Below are 21625 nucleotides of genomic sequence, written 5' to 3'. Positions count from 1 at the left end.
TAATGGGCTGAAAGTGACAAGGATTTCTCCCCACCTCTTCTGTGGAACTCTCCCTCCTGTTGGCCCTCCATCCCTATCCACCCACTATAGACAGTATACAGTAAGGCTCTTCTCTGCATTGTGTTGGCAGAGGGCCACATATCTCTCAAGCATGGCCCTGCATGAAGTGATGAATGAATGAAGACAAATAGCTTGGGCTTCTTCCAGGTAGAGCAGACAGTTGTTTGGAGGCATCCAGAGGTTCCTGGGTGAGAGTCTGACTATTAGACACAGGATTCTGTCTAGTACAGAACTGAGTCATAGTTTTTGTGGAGAGAAAAGACCAGAAGAGGCCCTGCATTCCCTTTACACCATTAACACCTTTTAGTATGCTTTCAAGAAAACCTGAAGCTGAGAGCTTGTGGAGAAACATTTGGCTGAGTTACAGAGATTCTGTTGTACAGGTGGTCACAAGCAAATTAGGTCCATGCCAGGAAGAAATACGGCCAGGTTAAAAGGAAGTAAGACTATGAGTAAAAATTATTAGTAAAATGGAGACCATCCTGGAATGCTGGCCTCATCTTATGACCTATGTTGACATAAGATATTCTTTAAAAATAGAAAATAAAAAATAAATTTAAAAAAGCAAAAAGACTTTATTGAGTATAATTCACATACTATAAAATGTACCCTCTTAAGGTGTATAAGATTTATTGGGATTTAGTATATTGAGTTGTACAACCATCACCATTATTTATTTCCAAAACATTTTCAGCACTCCAAAAAGAAACCCATTAGCAGTCACTCTCTAGTCCAGGGGTGTCCAAACTGCGGCCCGCGGGCCAACTGCAGCCCGCAATCCATTTTTTATTGGCCCGCAGCAAATTCCAAAAATATATTTAGTTTACTTAAATAAACCAGGTGAGACAATACGTACTTCACCTCGAGTGAGTGGCCCGGCTGTTTGTGTATTTTACCGCTTATGGCCCTTGGTGAAAAACGTTGAGAAAAGTTTGGACACCCCTGCTCTAGTCCCTTCTCCCCCCAGGCCTTGACAACCACTAATGAGCTTTGTCTCTATGGATTTGACATTTCTGGATATTTCATATAAATGTAATCATAGAATATGTGCGCTTTTGTGTCTGTCTTCTTTCGCTTAGCATAATATTTTTAAGGTTCATCCATGTTATAGCATGTATTAGTACTTCATTCTTTTCAATGGCTGAATAATATTCCAATTGTATAGATATGCTTCAGCTTGTTTATCCATTCATCAATTGATAGACGTTTGGTTTGTTGTCACTTTTCAACTATTATGAATAATGTTTCTATGAACCTATTAGAGGCATTGCAGGTCATATGGTAACTCTAGTTTAATGTTGTAAGAAACTACCAGCACTATCAGACTCTATGTTAAACATTATAAGGAACTACATATGAGAAACTTTTAAGTATAGGAACTTGGGGGTTCATTTTGTACTTTTATTTAATGACCAAGACTCTGTTCTGTGTGTATGGAGGTGAAAATATATCAAATAAATAGGTTACAAGTAAGGTGGATGGGAAGGGTGCTTCATTCTTATTGACAGGGTCAAAGAAGTCTTCATGGAGGAAATCGTATTTGAGTTAAGCCTTGAATGATAAGATTTACTTAGCAGGTGAAAGGGAGTGGAATGGGGGTAGAGAGGGTTTTCCCAGTAGCAGAAATTGTATAGCAAAGCAGCACATTTGGACAAGATATGACAATGTCAACTGAAGCACAACTTCAGAGGATGATGGACTAATAAAGGAAGGCAGGGCTAGATTAGAGAAAGCCTCAAATGTCATGTAAAAGATTTGAGACTTTATTTATTCCTAAAGCAATAGGAAGCCATTGTAGATTTTTGCTGATATAAGTGACATTTTTGAGGTGGGTGTTTTAGTAAACTCAGCAGTGGCGCACTGTTTTTCTTTCCTTAGGGTTACTGTGACATTGGCTAGAAAATGAAACCAGAGGACATTAGTGATGTGAGAACATACCCTGTGAGGTGCTCTGAGTAAGATGATTTAAATAACAATGGTCAGAGGAGAGGTGCAGAAATACATATGTCTGCATGCATACGACAATGTGTCATTGCCTTTCAAGAAAATTTATAAGTTTTGATGGTTTTCACCCAGTGTCATCTTTTCTTGATTTTCGTTTTTCTCTTCTTACTTATACCTTTACCATCACTGATTTGGATCCCCCTCACCAAAGTGTAAAATTAAAGGAGATATGGATAGTCGCAGAGCAGGTGGTATAATTCTAGGAACAATTGAGGAACAGTGTTGAAAGGCATCTTCCAGAGGGTCTAGATATCCCCTCACGTTACAGGCTCCGAGTTGGAGTATAACCTACCCAAGTTCACCAGTGAACTGATAGCAGAGATGGGATTTAAAACTCAAACCTCGAGGTAACTATTTCAGCATACCATATAGCCTAATTAACGTCCCTTAGGATGTTTAGAAACTGCATAATGTATTGTTCTTTGTGTAGGAAGAAATATACCAGTTGAACCCAGCTCACCCCTTAAGCTATGGCAGCAATAGATATGAGTTACAATGATCTAGGCACTCTCTTCCCAAACCATCCTTCTGACCACTTGAGTGGCATCAAGTCATCACTGAGTTAGTCGGTCAGCAGTTAGTTGTCCAGTAAATAGGCATTTGTTGAATTCCTTTTGCTGAGCATTGTGGTTCACAATCTGGGAGGGAGTTGTTCCAAGGACACAGACAACAAACTGGAGGAAGTAGAATTAAATAGACTATGATAAAAAGTGTATTCATTTTATATGGCTGCTGTAACAAATTATTACAAAGTTTGAGACCTAAAACAAATTTATTCTCTTACAGTCCTGGAGGTCAGAATTCCAAAATTAGTTTTACAGGGTTAAAATCAAGGTGTTGGCCGGGCTGTTCTTTCTGAAGCCTTTGGGGAGAATCTGTTCCTTGCGTCTTCTTGCTTCTGGTGGCAGTTGGCATTCCTTGGCTTGTGGCCTCATCAGCCCTGTCTTCAGTCAGCATCTTCAAATCTCTCTCTGCTCCATCTTATCATCACTTTCTTCTCTGTGTGTGTCCTCCTTCTAGCTTCCTCTTATAATGATACATGTGATTACATTAAGGGCCCATCTGGATGACCCAGTATAATATCCTATCTCAAGATCCTTAATTTAGTTATACCTGCAAAGTCCCTTTTGTCATTCAAGGTAACATATTCAAGTCCCTGGGATTAGGTTGTGGACATCTTTGGGAAGCTATTATTCAGCCTACCACAAAAGGTAAAAATGTTAAGGCTGATGGAAGGTATAACATGCAGATATGGACCTGAGAGGAAGCTAGCAGTATGAGAAGTAATGCCTGGGGCTAGGGTTTTTCTCTTGATAACAGCAACTGGCCCGTATGGAGTTCAGAAACAAGGCCTGTTCAACAGCTCATTAGAAACAGTAGGCCACTCTACTGCATATAGCCAGAGAAGTCCATATACAGTGGATCTCTGTCAAGTATTAACCAGGCTATGGTTGAAAGGCTTGGGGATATATGATGTATGCACTGTCTGACTTTCAATAAGACAAGTGTGTAGTGGCAATTTGCTTACAAAACATTGGTCCAATTTTCTATAGTCTCTGGGACAACGAGAGGCAGAAGATGCTAAGTGGGGGAACTGTTGTTTGCTTATTTACCTTACCTACTGGATGGACTAGTGTTCTTTGAGAGCAGGATCTGGGCCTTGTCCATCTCTGTGTCACCTATGGGACCTAGCCAGGTTGCTTCCTAGCATTGGTCTCCAGTGAAAATTTGTTTACTTCTTGAACGCCTGTCTTTCCCTGGGAAGCTTGAAATACAGGAGTAATTTTTTCTTTCTTTCTTTTTTTTTTTTTTAACAAAAGTAATTTTTATGGTAAGGGCCTGTTGGGAGGCAAGCAGCTAGATGAGAACCTTTTGAGCTGTCCCTTGTGATCAAAGTTTCTGGGGTTATGCTTCCACATGTGCAGAATCTAGAAAAGTCTATCTCAGAAAAATTTCATCCTCCTGCATCTGTCTCTGTCTCCTTCCCCACTGCAGAGGCTGTTACCTAGCACAAACATCATCATCACTATTGTTATTATTATTATGAGTATGATGAAGAGGAGCAATTACAGCAATCAAAATATATATTCTTGTCTATATTGTCAAAAGTGTGCTTTGTTTTGAAAGCCTCCTATCTGAGCTTATCAAAGCAGGCCCTAAATGGGTCTGTTTCTAAAGCAGGAGGCCAGTCTCTTTCCCTCAGAGTATGGTTAATCATTGGTGATCTGGCTCTGTCTTGATGGAAGGTAATGGGCCATGTATGACAATGGGGCATCTGGGACTTACTGTCTTTCTTTTAGTCTGGAAGGTGAAAGGAAATAGATACTTACAGAGCTATGATTATGAGCCAAGCATAAATCAACCCATTGAATCCTGTCTGAAACACTGTGAAGAAGGTCTTCTTATCATGGTCATTTGACAGATGGAGAATACTGAGGCTCCATGATGGTGAAGTGTCCTGCTCAAGGTTTCCCTCTCAGTGTGGAGGTGGAAGGATCTTTTCAGACTCCCATCAGCTACTGCATACCCTGGTGGTAAGACTAGGAGCAGGAGGAGGCAGTGAGAGGTAGGAAAGTAGTAGGTGGAGTGAGATGTGAGGGAAGCCCCAGATGTGGCTTCTGTATGGAGCTGACAGACCGGGAAACCAAGACCCACTTGGCATCTCTGTGGCAACTTTACAGGATAAACTTGTTCTGTCCATTTGTCATGGATGATTGCTTTTCTGTCTTCTGGCAGAATTTCGAGGAAGTTTTACCAGGTGAGTGCTGCTTCACGCAACTGCCTGTACTGATCAGGGATATTTTTAGAGTGCTGAAGTGATTCGAGTGTTTTTTCCCCTGGTATGTTATACAGATTTATTAGTATAATTACCAAGTTGATTAGCCTAATTTCTCTATTTAAAAACAAAGGTGTGTCTATTAAGCCCTCATGGAAATTCTAAAATCAGTCTCTCCCACCTAGCAAACAAGGGCTCAAGTGCAGGGTTTCCCAGCCTAGAGGTATGATCTGCAGGAGGCACAAGCTTCTATGTCATAACACACAACTGGCCAGAGTTGAGAGAAAGTACCATTCAAGTTCCCAGGCCCACTGCTCTTTAGCCTTGTCTTTACTCAACCGCCCCAGGCTTACTGGTGGGAAGCATGTGATTACAGAGCTAATGGGGGGGGGGGGGCTTTTAAAAACGCACACTGTGATTAACATGCGGGAAATCTGCCCTCCTGGGGGTATCTCAATCACCAGGAAACTGCGAGGAGTGGATTGAATGGATCCAGGAAAAAGGTTGTCTACAGTTGGTCTCACACGTCCAGTCCACCCTCCCACTCCCCCGCAAGTCTTTCAGGCCTCCCGTGGGCACGAGGCGGGGTCCAGAGGCGAGGATGTGGCACTCCGCTGGGCGCTCAGATAGCAGGTGCAGGTGGCCCTTCGGCAAGGTCTATAAAGGGGAGGACCGCTTACCCCGCCATCCTGGCTATTTGCTCCTGGAACTCAGCAATTAGGCTGATGAAATGTTTGGGTTACCAGTGAAAGCTTGGTGGACCAAACCAGGCTGCGCGACCTAAGCAGGCAGCGGGGGACCGGAGCTGGGGGGGTGGGGGGGGAGGCGGGGAGATTAGCATGCAGCGGTTTCGACCCGCCCTCGCCCAGGCGCGCACCCTAGCTCGGGCGCTCCCGCCTCCAACCTCCAGAGAAAGCATAGCGAAGTCGCCCAAATCCGCCTCTGGGGAGCGGGGCAGGGAGTGCGCACTGGCCTTCGGCCAGCCTGCTCCAGGCGGGCCGCAGAGTTCCGATCTGAACTTCAGAGTTAGGGCCCCTCCCCCTAACCCCCACCTCCTTCGCTCGACTCTTCGGCTCCATCTTCCGCCAATTGTGACCCGAAAAACCCGCCGCCCCGACGGCCAGTCGCTGGCGAGGTGCAGCGGCCAGAAGCAGCTCGGTTGAATGAAGGCCTCCTCGGACCCTAGCTGGTGCCGCGTGCACTTCTGCCAGAGTTCCGGGGCGCGTCGGTAATCTGTTGAGGACTACCACGGCCCCGCCAGGCGCGGCTGGGCTCCAGGGACGATCGGAGCAACACGGCGGTTCTCTCTCTTGGTTTGGAAAGGCGGCGGCCAGCGGCGCTTGGGTGCGCCAGTCGCCAGCTGCCGGTCAGTGGGTCTGTCCGGTTCCAGGCTGTGCAGAGCGCGGGACCTTCAGACATACTGCCACCCGTGGCTCTTACCGCCGCGTGGCACAGCGTGGCTGAGCGAGCCCAGCCTAAGTGCGGACCCACCCGCTCGCCGGTTTAGTCGTCCGACGGAACGCTGCCCCTCGCCTCTGGAAAGGTAATTCCCGCTGCCCGCTCACTATGGAACCAGCCTGCACTGCCTGGGGAACAGCCCAATTTTGTCACCAGCTTGGGGGAAGTGGCAGAGACAGGAGCTACTCAGAGAGCCTGACAGGGACTACCGGGGCATGCCAAGGTAGGGAGTTGAGCCGGGGCGCCCGCCCAGCGCAACTCATGGACCAACAGTCAGTTTGCATGAGTCACCAAGCTAGCTTATGGATTTAAGGATATGAGATAAAACCTTACCCACTCCTGAATAGTTCTCCCGTGGGAATAGGATGGGAAAATGGGGGAAAAAGGGGGGGGAGTGAGGAGCCAAGGGCAGTGGGTGGGGGAAGCTACCAATGGCAGCAGAAAGCTGTTGGCTCCCCTGAGGGCCCCAACCTCCAAAGGACTCTTCAACACTTGGCTGCCCTGCGATGTTGAGCTCTGCTCACTCTTTGCTTATGGTGTAAGGGACTGGAGGGCACAGAGTAAGTGCACTTCTGTAGGCCCAACTCTCCAGGCAGAGAGCAAGCAACATCCTCTTGTACGGATTTTGTGGAAAGTGAGGCCAACCTTAAGCCTCCTACCTGCAGGAAGATGAAATCTGGTTGGGTGCAGGGTAGTCTTGCAGTGAATTATGGTTAGGGAAGGGAAACAGAGCGGGGGTGCTCTCTTCAAATGTCTGTCGCCGTCATGTGGAAAAGGATTATGTTTTTCCTGCGTGGTCCCAGAAAGGAGAACCCAAGATAGGTGGGAATTCAACAGGGGCCAGAATTAAGCTTACTATAAGGAAGCACTTTTTAATAGGAGGAGTGCTTTTACTGTGTATCAGGTATTTTACTACTACATTTTACTTTACATAAATTATCCCACTTAACACTTAGCAAGGTTTGGATCTGTTCAATGATGAAACAGAATGGCCAGGACACCTCTGCATCACAAAAATATCTTAAGCAGAAAAGAGGTTGAAGAACCACCTGATTGCTATATTGTGGGGGAAACTCAGGACTCGTGGGGATTCGTACTATGTGACTAATAGGCCTTTTTCAAACCCTGAACTTTCAGGACCCTAAATTAAGGAATCAGGGATTTTTTTTAAGATCAGAAAGAATCTCAGACACTGGGGGATCTCAGGTCCAGATTCCTCACTGTACCCATGATGTGATTCCCTAGGTTGAAGGTTCAGGATTAGCAAGAAATGGTTACACCTAGGCAGCTTGTAAAAGCAGCCTCTCTGGGTAACTACGAGGTTGGCAGAAATGTACATTTAACTCCAGGATAATTATTCCAGCTGGATACCTAGAGGGAAGACTGAGCTTTTGAAAGTCTAGATTTTGTTTAACGTGGGCAGCTATAGACACCTTCCTTTGACAAGAAGGGTGTGTGTGTGTGTGTGTGTGTGTGTGTGTGTGTGTGTTTTGGTCTGGTAGTGAAGGACAGGGTGCTTGAAATAGAGAAAAATAGCTCCCCCACCGCTTGTGAAAGGAGACACAGCTCATCTAGGCTTCAGCTCTTTCTGATCTCAGGTTAAGGTGAGGTTGGTGACAACCACCTGCTGATTTGGTGGAGTTGAAACAAGCTTGCACAAGAAACTGAGAGATTCTGTCACTCACTTGTGACTTTAGGGAAATCCCAGCATCTCTCTGGATGTCAAGTCCCCATCTTTAAAGTCAAGGAGTTGGACTTTACTAGGTTGTGTTATCTCAAAAGATCCCTTTGACCAGCAAAAATAAAAATTAAAACAAACTAGGCTTTGGTTTATTGCATACTCCTATTTATGAGAGTTGTAGAGTCAGAGCTCCATAACATCTTGAAAATGGACCCCTGCATGGGGAGATAAAATGCTGCTCCCTTCTTTCATTGGCTAAGGTGTGACTCTAACGTCCATTCAACTAAGATAGGCTTTCAATGGGTGCAGTGTTTCAATGAGTGCATGGTTTCTGAAGGGTAAAAACCTCAGAGAACCCTTTGATGTTGCTTGGATTTTCCTAAGGCAGCTGCACTGCTTTCTGGTCACTGACAAGGCAATTGCCCTTGCTAGGAGCCAGGGTGGCTCATCCTTGAGATAGCTGCCGATGAACTATGCATGGGTGGCTGGCCTTGTTGGCTGCTGAGGGATAATAGAGGAGGTGGCCAGTTGGTTGAGAGTGATCTTCAATGACTGTCAGAGGTTCATGAACGGAGAGCATAGTGAGGGATTGGGAAAGGGCAGGGGGAGGCAAAGTCTTCCAGATCATGTGACTTGACTTAATGATGAACTCCATTCAGAAAAAAGTGTTTGGAGACCACTAGTAGGATCAAGAGTAGACCCAAGTTTCTGAGGTGAGCTGGTGATAATGGAGAAGGCTAGCCAATCCTGCTGCAGAGATAGAAAGAATCTTGGCCTGGGAGTCAGGAGACTTTGCTTCTATCAAGTCCCTGTCTCTGAACGTTAGTTTTTATGCCTGTAGTATGGGAATGGGGGAGGTTGGCTTCAGTGATTCTTCAAGTCCTTTCCAGCTCTAAAGATCTGTGAAAGATAATGACTTGGATCCTCTGTGGATGAATACATCAATTTTAGACCAAGAGAGTTTGTCCAGAGTTGAAGTACAGGTAAACCACGTGTAACAGGGCACTTCTATAACACAGTTTCGCTCTAACACGGTACTAGAATTGGGGAAACCCTCACACAACACGGCATGCTAGAACACGGTTTCACTCGAACAGGGTTTGAGAATCAGAGAAATCCCCGAACAACATGGAGCATAATAAGAGCTTTTAAGAACAAAAAACATCTCATTCGAAATTCGGGAAATCCCTGAACAACACAGAATGTAATAAGAGCTTTTAAGGACAAAAGATATCTCATTTGAAATTTTTCATTCAAGCGTGGATGTCGTATCAGATTTGACTGCAGAATTTTTAAGTTTATTAGAATTTTAAATCCATTTTGTTCATGGAGTATTCAGTTCAGAGGATGAAGATACCGGTATCTTGTCAAAAAGAAAACGCCCTCGGTTAATGGTGCTTAGTAGTGATGACAAAGAAAACATTATTTAATACATATTAATATGTCATACTTTTGGTGAAAATCGCTTTAATAAAGATATTTCTCTTAATTATAAAAATATAATAGTATTTTTTAAAAAGTTTGGAACCTAACCCGCTTTTTTTATACTAGTTCTTTGTTTCGTATAACATGGATTTGCATAACAGCATTTTAGGAACCTAACAACCGTGTTATGGGGGGGTACCTGTAATAAGACTGGGATCTATTTTGAATTGAGGGCTTAAAACAAAACAAAACAAAACAAAACACCTTTGTATTGGTGAGTGAGACTAGGTGGATAGGGGAAGAGACCAAATATAGTGTGTACAGCTCTCCCCACTCAGTGGTTTTTGAAACAGTGCCCTTGTGTTGCTACATGTTGTTACCTTTGGAAAATGATTTCCCTCCCTCCATCTCAGTGCCTCTGATCTTGGTAGAGGAAGATCAGTAGGAAGGTCATTGAGCTGAATTCTTTGGATATTTCCTTTCTCAAACTCCTGTGTCTTTCCTTCTTTCCATCCTCCACCAACACTTCTTTTGTCTGATTTCCAGGACCATTCCTCTACCCTTAACAGAGAGAATATTGGGGCATTTTTTTTCTCTTTCTACCTTCACTGGGACCCAGAGCCATCTTCATCTTCCCTTTCCTAGCATGCAATGTACACCACCCCATCCCCAATTTACTTAGTTGGTAAGTCTTTATAATCAGTGGTGATAATGTCTTTTATTGCCATTTATTATACTTTTAAAAATAAGACTAATACTGCAACTTATTTTGAAATGCATAAAAAAGTAAGATGGATAGATGGCTTTATGATTAAATAAATGAATAATAATAAATAAGTGGATGATAAATGAATAGATGAATGATTGAATGAATTAATGAATGAATGTAAAACAGATAGATAAAATATGAGGAAAATGAGATAAGTAATATCAATAATATTGTAAGCAATTCAATCTATATAGAAAAACAGAATAAAAAGGGAAAGTTCTCGTCCTCCTTCTCACCATTCCAAATTCCCTTCCCCAGAGGTAAATACAGTTCACAGTTTTCTGTGTACTCTTCTAGTTCTTTTACTGTGTATGTCCAAAAATATATACATACATGTACACCTAATAATTTTGGTTTTAAATTTAAATGGATCACACTTTACATTTTATTCTGCAAATTGCATTTTCACTTCACAATATATTTTGAAAATCTCTTCATATCACTTTATAGAAGTATCTTATTTTTTTTAAACAGCTGCATAATATTTCATAGTATGAGTACACCATAATGTATTTAAACTTTCTTTCTTCTTTTCAGTTTTTGAATAAAACATTTATTTATTTGTTCATCCATTCATTCTACAAATATTTACTGATCATCCACCAGATGTTGGGCACTTTTCTACATCAGGAATAAAACATATAAGGATCTGCTTTTCAAAATTATTTATTTTTTCAATTAGTTGACATTCAATATTATTTTATATTAGTTTCAGGTGTACAGCATAGTGGTTAGACATTTATATAATCTATATAGTGATCCCCTCGTTCAGTCTGGTACCCATCTGACACTACATAGTTGTTGCAACATTATTGACCATATTCTCTATGCTGTACTTTGCATCCCCATAACTGTTTTGCAACTACCAATTTGTAGGGACAGCTAAGTGGTTTCCAATTCTTCCCTATAACACACAGGGCTACATGGTACCTGCTTGGCTATTTATTATCTATGTGCATCTGAGTAACTATTTCTGTAAGGTAGATTCCTGGAAATGGAATTATTGTGTCAAAAGAGTTATGCTTTAAAATTGTCCCCCCTCAACATTTTTTTTCCCAACTTTTTACCACCTTTTTTAATTTTTCAATTACATTTGACACTCAATATTATTTTATATTAATTTCAGTTGTACAGCATATGATTAGACATTTCTATGATTTTAGAAGTGATTCCTCCTGACTGGTCTAGTACTCACCTGGCACTATACATAGTTATTACCATATTATTAACTATATTTCCTATGCTTTACTTTACATCCCCATGACTATTTTGTAACATTTTATTATGGACATTTCAAACACACTGAAAAGTTGAAAGAATTGTATAATGAACACTCATAAATCTACTACCTAGATTCTACCATTAACATTTAACTGTATATGCTTTATCAAATATCCATCTGTTCCTCTCTCTGTACATTTTTCAAGCCATCTTTTTAATTTGTGTATATCTTATGAATGAAATATGGCATTTTGAGTCATTTGCATTTTCCTTACTACTGCAGAGGTTGCACATATGAAAATATGCTTATTGGCCATTTGTATTTCTTTTTCTGTAAATTGTCTCTTCATATTTTTTGTCCATTTGTCTGTGGCTTATTTGCATTTTGCTATAGATCTGTGAGAGCTCTTTATTTTGTAATATATTTGTATGCAGCAGTGATATTGCAGGGATCATGAGATTTTTTTATCCAAAACACTATTATTGTTGATTGAAAAGGCTTCCTTTCAACCTTCTCTCCTCACCTACACCAAGCTTTCGTTATTTCTCACCTGGACAATGACCGGAGTGATTTTTAAAAACAAATCTAATGGTGTTACTCACTTGTTTAAACCAGATGTAATGGTGTCAACAGTCCCACATTGCTTACAGCATATACTCTAAGCTCTTTAGCCTTAAGTCTAACTCTATTAGACACCAAACTGTTTTTCTATTGGTATTCTTTCTACTCTAGTTTAAAACTCCTGAGCACCAGCCAAATTTGGCAACTTGCTTTTCTTCACATGCACATCAATTTTTTGCTCCTCTTTGCTTTTCCCCAGTTCATCTAAAATGCTTTTCTCTCTCCCTGTCTCCACATGCCCAAGTTTTGTTCATCCTTTAAGGCCTAGAACAAATGTCACCTCCTCCACATGGCCTTCCCCAAATCCATTCCTTCAAACAGAGTATACTTCAGAGGAAATATGCACTCTCCTTTGAAATTTCTCCCTCATCCCCCCCCTCCCTCTCTCTCTCTCTCTCTCTCTCACACACACACACACACACACACACACACACACACACACACACACACGAGGTATTTATCACTGTCTAAGAAATGGAAGAATTTAGCCTGAAAATAAGCATTGATACACACACCTAAATAAAGGAATTTCCATATCTGTTTTGGGATCCCTGGTTTATCTGAAGATTTTGGGCTGGAGTGCAATAGAGGCAGAGGAAAGAGTGGAACAACCTGGGATGCGTTTAGTGTTGACAGACATGCTTTCTCTGAGACAGGTGATAAATGAGCATGGCTTAATGAAGGAGGCAAGTAGGTGGCTATGGGTGGGACCCACAGAGCTATTGCTGTGCTATTGGTGCTTTGGGTGTTGCTGATTTGCCAAAGTCATTCCGAGTGTAATGTGGGTGAAGCCACCTTGTTAAGTCCCCTTGGACAAGCTGCTTCCACACTCAGAACTTCAGGTTCTCATTGGTCAAACAATGGGAGAACAATACCAATCGTGCCATAGGAAAGAGCAAATTAGATGATCTGTGGGAACACACAGAGATCTGAGTTCCAGACATGACTTTGGACAAGTACCTTGCTCTTTCTGGGTTGATTTGCTGTCTGTAACATTAGATTGGACTAGACTTGTGATTTTCAACGACACCTCCCATGGAAGTCCAATATGCTTCCAGTGGAACTCCTTGGGCTCTGAGATCATCTTCTGGGTTGGTGCCCAAGAGATGATCTAGGCGAAGCTAAATAATCTCCAAGGGTCCTTCTAGTTCTGACATTCCTGTGAGTCTGTTCCTCCAGGTAGCTCTATTGCTACCACTGTTTTCCAGGTGACAGGAAAGATATGTGCACAAAACATGGCTCTTCCTTCGTTCCCACTTATTTTTGGGCCCTCTGTCACACTTCTCTCCCAGCACCTGTGCTCTCTCCACTTTTTAGCCAGGGTCTGTGGCCTGCCTCCTGGGGCTGGCCATTTTTGCAGCTTGTTCTCAGACACCAAGACCTTTGTTAATACCCACAGCCTAACCTCTCTCTCTCAATATGTAGTCCCAGTTGAGGACTGTGGGGGCAGGGGCCAATGGGTGAAGGAAGGAAGGCACAACCTGAGTTCCCACAGTCCATAATGGAAACCCCCTTGGACCATGGGTTATGAGCAGGAAGATCAGCATCTGTAGCACAAGTGGCCCTTAGAGGCTTGCTACATATTTCATTATCAGAACTTATAACTAGCTTACAGTTTCTATCTGAAGTTACCGATGAAGAGATGGAGCCAGTCTTTGACTAGCACCTGAAGCCAAACTCTCAGTCTTGCCTTCAAGTCATCCTTCTAAATTAGCCTATGTCTCCCATTTCTGCATTCCTTTATTTGGGCAACTGACTAATAGAAAAACCTAACTGAAGACCACACTCAAAATGTAACTGAGCTCCAAAAACCCATATTAAGGACCACATGTAAATAAAACAACACAGTTAAGTCCATTTCAGAAAGAAATTTTCCTGGTTTAAAAATGAATGGGACGGGGGGAACTGTATTCAACAAATTTAAATTCTTCCCAACCATACTTCAATTCACATAATGGCCAGTTAAGGGATGAGGAGAGAAACTGAGGGGAGGAAATAGAAAAAGAGAGATTGGATGAGGGGAGACGGGATGAAAATCAGTGAATGACAGACACAAAAGGAAAAATTAGGAAGTTCTTAAATTGCTCTTTATCCTTGAGCCTTCAGAGCTCCCCTCTGAATGAGAGGCAAATTATTCATAACAGCTCATCAGAAGCAGTTATCAGAGCACCATTATCCCAGAATGTCTCTGGTCTCCCAGGAGTAGGCCCCCTCCAACAGGCCATTTGTTCCCTTCCTACTCATTTCCCCATACCCCTAACATGCTTGTTGCTATCTTGGTGCTTTCATAACTACTGTTCTGCAAGCTAGACTGGGGTTTGGGTGGTCAGGTACTGGGCTGTTGGAAGAAGACTGATAAGGAAGGTTGGTCCTTCAGGTTGAGAACCTTGAAACCAGAGGTAGGAGAGTCTGTACAGTCAATTCTCTGTTTCTCATGACCCTCATTATGGAAGGTTGTTGGGAGCTGGGAGTAAGGCTAGAGGTCAAGAGAATGTAAGATACAGAGCCTGGGTAATGATCATTGTCAAAGTCAGATAATCCTGAAGGCTGGTTTTAGCCAAGAGCCTCTGTAATTTCCCCCCACCAACCCCTAACTAGTGGTAAAGGCACATTTGCCTTTCCTGCTATTCCCATTTTTATTCCTGTGGTAGAATGAACAAGAGCCAGGGGGCCAAGGCTTGGGAGTAGGATGGTTAGGTGGGACTTTAGAGAATTGGAACAGAGAGAATGGAACAGTTTCTGGAGCAGCACAGGGGCTAGTGGGCGGAGACTCCCTGCCTGTCTCGTCTAGCTTCTGGCACAATCCTAAGCAGGAAATGAGGCTATATTCATATTGTTCTCCATGCCTGCAAGACAGATGTCAGGCAGCCTCTTCATCCTGAGAGAAGGCCAAGGGTTGATGGGAAAACACTGAGACCTGTGGCCTGGGGTCTCTGCTCCTCCCACCCCTTAGCCCTGATGGCCTAGTCTTCTTCTTTTCTCTCTTTTTTTTCTGGTTTGGAAGACAATAGGCTTCACAACAGTCCTGAGAGTCTGACTCCAGGAAATAGAGGGTGGAGATGGATGAGTGTGGGGCATAGTGTCCAGCTCCAGGGTCTTCTAACTGCCCACTTTATTTGTTCCATCTCTCTGCACTCAACTTCTAAGAGCCCTAGCTCCTGTTTCCTGTTTGAACCTCTTCTCTTACCTTATGACCCTCCCCTCAATTAAAGCTCCTTTTCTTTCATGTGTCTGATCTCAGTTAGATTTTAGGGGAAATCTTGTGATTGATTCACACTAAGGTGTGCCTGACTGATTTACATCCTTCCCAGTATTCCATGGCAATACAGTTCTGCCCCTCCAATAACAATTTTTAGGTCTCATTGGTGGACCTTTGTGGCTTCTGGTCCTTGTTCTCACTTCAATGATAGGGAATAAATAGAGCAGGTCTTTCTCCATCCTCAGGTTATTCATCTGTAAACCAGGATAATAGTAAATACCCCATCAGCTTATTATGAGGATTAAATGAGTTAATGCAGTAAAGCATTTGGAACAGGGTCTCACACATAGTAAGCCCACAATAAACGTTAACTACTATTAATTCTAGCAGGGAAGAAGAAGTGTCATAGTGTGAAAGGAGTACTGGACCAGGAGTCAAGAGTATTGGGTTCTCTCATAAAACGTTGGTGGGAATGTAGACTGGTGCAGCCGTTATGGAAGGCAGTGTGGAGGTTCCTCAAAAAATTATTAATTGAATTACCATATGACCCAGCAATCCCTCTCCTGGGTATGTACCAAAAAAATCTGAAAACATTTATACATAAAGACACGTGTGCTTCAATATTCATTGCAGCTTTGTTTACAGTGGCCAAGGCATGGAAACAACCAAAATGTCCTTCCATAGATGAATGATAAAGAAGTTGTGGTATATATACACAATAGAATACTATTCTGCGGTAAGAAAACATAATATAGGAACATTTGTGACAACATGGATGGATCTTGAGAGTATAATGCTAAGCGAAATAAGTTAGACAGGAAAAGCAGAGAACCGTATGATTTCACTGATATGTGGTATGTAAACCAAAAATAACAAAAGAACAAGACAAACAAATGAGAAACAAAAACTCATAGACACAGACAATAGTTTAGTGGTTACCAGAGGGTAAGAGGTGTGGGGGGTGGAAGATGAGGGTAAGGAGGATCAAATATATGGTGATGGAAGGAGAACTGACTCTGGGTGGTGAACACACAATGTGATTTATAGATGATGTAATACAGAATTGTACCCCTGAAATCTATGTAATTTTACTAACAATTGTCACCCCAATAAATTAAAAAAATAAAAAAGAGTATTGGGTTCTAGTGCTGGCTATTCCACTGTTTTGCTCTGTCTCCATGGACAAGTCCCTGACCTCTCTGGGCTTTAGTTTCCCTATCTGTGCCATAAGGATGGGGTCAAGTGATTTCTAAGGGCCCTCATAGCTCTGTCATTTCTGGTTATGGAATTCTAAGTCCCCAAGGACAGCAGACACTTGGTCAAGAGGGTGGGGTAAGAGCAGAATATATAAAAGAAGATATGTCTGGATGGCAAGAATTCCCGAGGGCAAGTTTTTGTGCTGGGTGTTGGTATTAGAGCATGCCCTAAACTATTATCAGTTGGGGTGTAAGCCCAGGGGCTGCATGGGCTCTGGAAGCCCCTCTGTGTTTAGTTACATTAAAGGCTTTAAAATTCTCATATATAGGCAAATTCACAAGACTCCTTCCCTTCTACACTAGGGGTGTATGGGAGCTAGCATCCAGAGTATAACAATAACCTCTTCCTTACATCTTCGTTCCACCCTCAAACTGCAGTATAATCACGCCTCTCCTAGTTCCAGACAAAGTTGGCCTGGCCATTCACTGTTCCCCAAAGAGACACATTAGGATTATGTATGTGAAACATAGAGTGATTTTTCCCTGAATTTAGATGTTCTCCTCACCTTTCATTATACCCCACACACAAGACTCTGGGGCTCTTTGCCTTCTTAGCTTTGTGAGGTGAGAGATATCCGTAAACTACTAGAAAATCTAAGAGGAAGTGGAGAGCTTTGCTGAACCTTGGTCTTGCCCTTTGGGAATGAATGGACCAGAGTTTTCTGTACTAATATTCCTTTGTCTATGGCTTGAACTTGGGTTGCCAACTGCCTCTTGGCTGAGTCAAGAATGGCTGGATGAATAGTTACAGCCCGGGCTCATGATATATATTAGCTTAGAATCATAGAAAAAAAATTCCCCTCTGTCTTCAAAAAAAAATTCCTAGACGTCATCAAAATGGCAGCGTGAGGTGAGCTTCTGTAAAGTTCCCCTGGAATTTACAACAAATCAAACAACAATAACTCCACAAAGGACTCCCTGCACAGCAGACAGGCAAGACGAAGAGGCACACTACAGAATTCACCGAAAGGTGGGCGAATCGCGCGAGCGGGGGAGGAGGGAAAGGAGAAGTGCGGAGACGGAGCCACGGGGGTGCAGAACGCAGACCTACCTCGGTGTTCCCAGCTCGCTGCATCCCGGAACAACTGCAGCTGCGGGAGAGCGAAGAACTTGGGCTGCTAGGGCTCCGCTTATGGCCCACAGCGCTGAGGGGGCAGCATATAACACGGCTGAACCCAACACTCACGGCAGAGACCTCGGAGAAAAGACTGAGGGAAGAAGGCTGAAAAAGGTGGTTTAAGCCCTCACTGCCGAGCAGAGAACAGAAGCCTTAGGCACTGAGACTAGGCGCCCCCTCTCTACCCTCCCAGAGCTCGCCCCATCCCCACCTGCCCAGTGCTAGAAGCAGAACAGTAGCAGTGTCAGATCAAAAGAACAGAATATTTGCTGTTCTGAGAACTGTGGACCACAGACACAGATTCCCGGCCCAGCTGGTTCCAGTGGGCTGGGGGAGCTGTGGAAAGGGAACCAGCTGTGGCGGTGGCCACCACCATTGCTCTGGGCCACCTCTCACAACTCACCCCGCCCCTGACCCCACCTATCTGGGTGGATCGCTGCAGGAGTAAACAGAACTGCTGAAACATTCGGGCTCTGAATCTGGTGCAGGAAGAGTTTTGGAACTTCAAAAGATCTCTGCATACCCACGCGGACACTGCGCCCTGTGAACCCAGGTGAACTATTAACAGAGGAGAAGCCCGTCTCCCAGGTAATCTCCCCATTGTGTGAGAAGCTACAATAGTGCAGAGAAAACATAGAACTACCATGTCAGAGAGAAAAAACAGGCTGCAGTCGGAGAGAAAATAAAACATTCTACCAACAAGTACTGGAAAACAAAAGAAAGACCTCTTCCGGCAGAAACTGCACTGATATTGTAAAAACTATCATCCAGACCCCTCAGGCCCATGCTTTTAAGTCTGCAGTCCCAAAGTCTCTCTGGGCACCAGGTGACCGGCTCTGCCTGCGCAATAAGCAGGGGGCTCCTTGGTACAGCAGAGAACAACCTGGACATTGCTTGGTGGGCTTAGGCCGAGACTGTCGCTGCTTTTTGTATTGCTTTGTTTTGTCTTGTTTTGCTTTGTCTTTATATCTTTGATATCTTTGCCTCTGTTGAGTGGGGTTATCAGGTGGTTTTGCATGTGAACGTATTTGATATTTTTCTTTGTTGTTGTTGTTGTTGTTGTGCTTGGTGATTTGCTTTGTTCTGAAACTGCCCTGCCGGGGCCCAGCTTGTGAGGCACGGTCAGCAGATCAGAAATCTCCCGCCCGCACCCATACACACACACTGAAGGAGTGCCCTAGGACTCACGAGCTCTGGACAAAGGACTGGTGGTGCTCCTCTCGGTGTGCATACGTGCGGACAAGGGCAGAAGCTGCACTGACTTTGTGGAGACTATCATCCAGACCCCTCAGGCCCACGCTTTTAAGTCTGCAGTCCCAAAGTCTCTCTGAGCACCAGGTGACCGGCTCTGCCTGCGCAATAAGCAGGGGGCTCTTTGGTACAGCAGAGGACAACCTGGTCATTGCTTGATGGGCTCAGGCCAAGACGGTCGCTGCTTTTTGTTTTGCTTTGTTTTGCTTTGCTTGGTTTTGTTTTGCTTTGTCTTGTATCTTTGATATCTTTGCCTGTGTCGAGCGGGGGTTATCGGCATTTTTTTTTTTTTCTTTCCTCTTTTCTGTTGTCGTTGCTGCTGTGCTTGGTGATTTGCCTTGTTCTGGGACTTCCCTGCCGGGACCCAGCTTGGGTGGCACGGGACTCGGCATATCTGGGGGCCAACTCCAGACCAAATCAGAGTGCAGCCGGGTTTGACCTGCAGGTCACACACCTAGAGGGGGTTCTCGGCAGGCTCTGGAGCCCATAGAGGCCAAATCACATTGGGGTGGTCAACCCTCACGCAGCAGAGTGCCCTGCGGGGGGCAGAGCCAAGTCTCACGGCAGGTCAGCCCAGGAGTTGACCCCACCTGCTCATTAGCGGGAAGCAATTAAAGATCTTCTTGAACGGGACAGTGTACACAACACAAGACTCACCTTTGGAGCACACGCAGAGGAGGACGACGTGGTGCGAGTCAAATATAAAGGACACATACTACACAAGATAACCTAGCAAGAACTAAGAACTCTAGGGGATCTACCTAATATATCAAAATAAACACAGTCAGCCAGAATGGGGAAACAAAGATACACGTCCCAAATAAAAGAACAGAAGAAGCTTCCACAACTGGAACCAAATGAAGCAGACGTAACCAACCTCTCAGAGACAGAGTTCAGAACACTGGTGATAAGAATGTTTAAGGAGCTTAGAGAAGACATAAAGAAGGATGTAGAAATCATAACAAACGAGCTTAGAGAAAACATAAAGAAGGATGTAGAAATCATAACGAAAAACCAGTTGGAACTAAAGAACACAATTACCGAAATTAAGAACTCACTTGAAGGAATTACCAGCAGGCTAGATGAAGCAGAGGATCGAATCAGCGACTTAGAAGACAAGGTAGCAGAGATCACCCAAACGGAACAACAAAAAGAAAAAAGAATAAAAAACAATGAAGATGGCCTAAGAGACCTCTGGGATAACATCAAGCGCAACAACATGCGCATCATAGGAATACCAGAAGGTGAAGAGAGCAAGCAAGGGATTGAGAACATATTTGAAGTAATAATGTCTGAAAACTTCCCCAACCTGATGAAGGAAACCAACATACAAGTCCAGGAAGTGCAGAGAGTTCCAACCAGGATTAACCCAAACAGGTCCACACAAAGACACATTATAGTTAAAATGGCAAAGCTTAAAGACAAAGAGAGAATCCTAAAAGCAGCAAGAGAAAGACGGAGGGTTACATACAAGGGAACTCCCATAAGACTATCAAATGATTTTTCTACAGAAACATTGAAGGCCAGGAGGGAGTGGCAGGAGATACTTAAAGTGATGGAAAACAAAGGCCTACAACCTAGATTGCTTTATCCAGCAAGGCTATCATTGAAAGTTGATGGAGAGATAAAGAGCTTTCCAGAAAAAAATAAGCTAAAGGAATTTATTACCACCAAGCCAGCATTGCAAGAAATACTAAAAGGTCTTCTGTAAATAGAAGAAAGATCAAAACAACCTAACTACAAATTTAAAAATGGCAATATCTATGTACCTATCAATAATCACTTTAAATGTAAATGGATTAAATGCTCCAATCAAAAGACATAGGGTGGCTGACTGGATAAGACAGCAAGACCCTTGTATATGCTGTATACAAGAGACTCACCTCAGAACAAAAGACACACACAGGCTGAAAGTGAAGGGTTGGAGTAAGATATTTCATGCAAATGGAAACGAGAAAAAAGCTGGAGTTGCAATACTTATTTCTGACAAAATAGACTTTAAAATGAAGAACATACTAAAAGATAAAGATGGGCACTATATAATAATAAAGGGATCGATCCGACAAGAGGACATAACCCTAGTAAACATCTATGCACCCAACATAGGAGCACCTAAATATATAAAACAGGTACTGACTGACATAAAGGCAGAGATCAAGAGTAACACTATTATAGTCGGGGACTTCAACACACCTCTGACCACAAGGGACAGGTCTTCCAGACAGAAAATCAATATGGAAACAACAGCCTTAAATGATACATTGGACCACTTGGATTTAATCGATATTTTCAGAACATTTCACCCCAATGCTGCAAAATACACCTTCTTCTCAAGCGCACATGGAACATTTTCCAAGATAGATCATATGTTAGGCCACAAAACAAGTCTTGATAAATTTAAGAAAATTGAAATCATACCAATTGTCTTCTCTGATCACAATGCTATGAAATTAGAAATGAACTACAGGAAAAAAACGGGAAGACACACCAATTCATGGAGGCTGAATAACTTATTACTAAATAATGAATGGGTCAAGCAGGAGATCAAGGAAGAAATCAAAAGATATTTCGAGATAAATGAAAATGAAAACACGACGACCCAAAATCTATGGGATGCCGCGAAAGCAGTCCTAAGAGGGAAATTCATAGCTTTGCAGGCCTACCTAAAGAAACAAGAAACATCACTAATCAACAGTTTATCTTCACATTTAAGGGATCTGGAAAAAGAACAGCAAAATAAGCCCAAAGGGAACACAAGAAAGGAGATAATAAAGATCAGAGCAGAA

The sequence above is a fragment of the Rhinolophus ferrumequinum genome, chromosome X (genome assembly GCF_004115265.2).
Source record: "Rhinolophus ferrumequinum isolate MPI-CBG mRhiFer1 chromosome X, mRhiFer1_v1.p, whole genome shotgun sequence".
NCBI classification, from domain to species: domain Eukaryota; kingdom Metazoa; phylum Chordata; class Mammalia; order Chiroptera; family Rhinolophidae; genus Rhinolophus; species Rhinolophus ferrumequinum.
The sequence above is the reverse complement of the archived record's forward strand: the minus strand, read 5'-3'. Positions refer to the sequence as shown.